The 2,267-nt window shown below is 41.9% G+C and overlaps 1 non-coding gene across 1 annotated transcript; it reads right to left on the bottom strand.

The window, feature by feature from the left end:
* Window positions 1-1,646: 1,646 nt before the first annotated feature.
* LOC133571134 (5S ribosomal RNA) lies at window positions 1,647-1,765 on the bottom strand. Its single transcript, XR_009810292.1, has one exon. It is a non-coding gene; the product is annotated as a 5S ribosomal RNA (ribosomal RNA).
* Between the last annotated feature and the right edge of the window lie 502 nt (window positions 1,766-2,267).

Below are 2,267 nucleotides of genomic sequence, written 5' to 3'. Positions count from 1 at the left end.
ACACACACACTAGGTGTGGCCAGATTGTTCTCTGCATTTGACCCATTAACCTTGATCACCCCCTGGGAGGTGAGGGGAGCAGTGAGCAGCAGCGGTGGCCGCGCCCGGTAAACATTTTTTACGGTGATTTAAGCCCCAATTCCAACTCTTGATGCTGAGTGCCAAGCAGGGAGGTAATGGGTCTCATTTTTATAGTCTTTGGTATGACACAACCTACTGATCTCAGGACGGACACTCTAACCACTAGGCCACTGAGTAGGTGGATGTAGCAGGTGTTGTAGTAGGTTAATGGCTGCACCAATATGAAGGAAATAACAGGTCAGTATAGCTTTTACACACATAAATAACTTGTCAAACCTGCCAGCTAGCAGGCTAGGTTTACAGCGTCAGTTACCATGGTAACTGACTCTGACTTTGTCTTACCTCTCTTATTTTTGGAGGTCAAACTCTGGAGCTTTACATACTCAGGAGTTTGCACTTAACCTGCTCTCTGGAATATTCCCCCGGTGACTGTGTGAGTTTTGTGTAAACATGTTGATACACTTTGTTACAAACTGAGAGGAACATCAACCTCTCATAAATATTGTGTGTCTGAACATCCTCACATGACAATTCATCTTCCTATAGACAATCTATTGAAGAAAAGTGTTAATAATAAATATAAAGTTAGTAAAGATGTGAGAGTAAGAAGTAAACAAACCTGTTGTGTGTAACACAACTTGATGTTTTTCATGTTGTCGCTCCTTCTCCTCTTTTGTTGGACAAAGTTCCTCCTCGTACTCTGCTATGGTTCTTTCGCACATTTTCACACAATCACAACACTTTACACTCACACTTGATCTCTGCTTAGCGATGTGTTTTCATCTCTCTTTGTTAGCAGCTAACAAGCTAAGCTAACTAGCAAGCTAAGCTAGCTCGAGAAGTGCGCTCAGACTAATATAACCGGATGCAAACAGTTATTAACGATGTTACTCTATTTAATAGAGTGTAATAAAGGACATATATGTGTACATGGACGCACAGATTAAGAACACTGAACTGTGACGACTGCAATAACGTCTTCACCGTCAGACGCCATCTTGCTTTATCATCGCCCTGTTTGGTTCGCGCGCAGTCTTGTCAGATCTCGCGAGAGAAACAAGTACAAACCAGCTCTTTTCCAGATCTCGCGAGAGAAACAAGTAACCAGCTCTTTCCCCCCACCCCCGGTACAACTATTTCAACATTCTGAAAATAAAAATAAACTTTTACATTTTCAAAACAAAGACATACAACTCATTTTGGTAAATAAACAGTAGCTTATATGACCCCTTTAAATCAAAAGTTGCCTGATCAGAGCGAGACGAGTCGTGGCTCCTCAGCTTCATGCAGGACGGAGTGGTAGGAGGCGTGGGCGAGGTTGACTGACTGCAAAAGACCACACCATTATTTTTAAATCAATCTAAATATTGCTTTAGTTGGTATTTGTGTTTTAAATCCTGTTGTAAAGATTTGTACCTTCAACTGTAGTTGTAAATATTGAGTGGAATTTTATTATAATAACCGAATATATTCCCTCATTTTGGAATAGTTGCAATTAAAGCAATACATGAATCACAACAGCTGTAGTCTCAGCACTTTGTAGCGCCCTCTGGCGTGAGTGTAAAAGCTTACAGCACCTGGTATTCCCAGGCGGTCTCCCATCCAAGTACTAACCAGGCCCGACCCTGCTTAGCTTCCGAGATCGGACGAGATCGGGCGTGTTCAGGGTAGTATGGCCGTAAGCCGAAAGACGAGGTTAAAACAACCTTTTTAAATGGAACTCTTACAGACGGGGTGGGAGACAATTGTTATTTATCTTAGAGCCTGGCGCGCATGCGTACACTAATGTGCTTTTTCTGGCTGTGTGATTGTCTTCCTTTGCTACGGCGGTCAAGTTGCTTTCACGGTGGATATTTGCCTCCGGAGCTCCAGCGGAAGCTCCCCCTCACTGTGCCCACACTGCTCTCTCATGCTGCGGGGAGATTGCAGGAGAGGTGCCGCTCTCAACACTACTTTATGCTTAGGGACCCTCAATAAATTACTATTGTCTTCGAAGATGTATATCTGCTACATCAAAACACTGATTCATCTAAAAGGAGGTCAAATAAATAGTCCTACATTTTTAATATCGTTCCTGATTTTATCATTTAAATATTTTTTAATGTAAACAACTCCATGTCATCATGCAACTTAGTAACCAAATTCCACTTTATATTAGTCGTGCTAACCTTTTATTTTAAAATAGG

Source organism: Nerophis lumbriciformis, linkage group LG28 (assembly GCF_033978685.3).
Source record: "Nerophis lumbriciformis linkage group LG28, RoL_Nlum_v2.1, whole genome shotgun sequence".
NCBI lineage: Eukaryota > Metazoa > Chordata > Actinopteri > Syngnathiformes > Syngnathidae > Nerophis > Nerophis lumbriciformis.
This window is presented reverse-complemented; position numbering and strand designations above follow the sequence as displayed.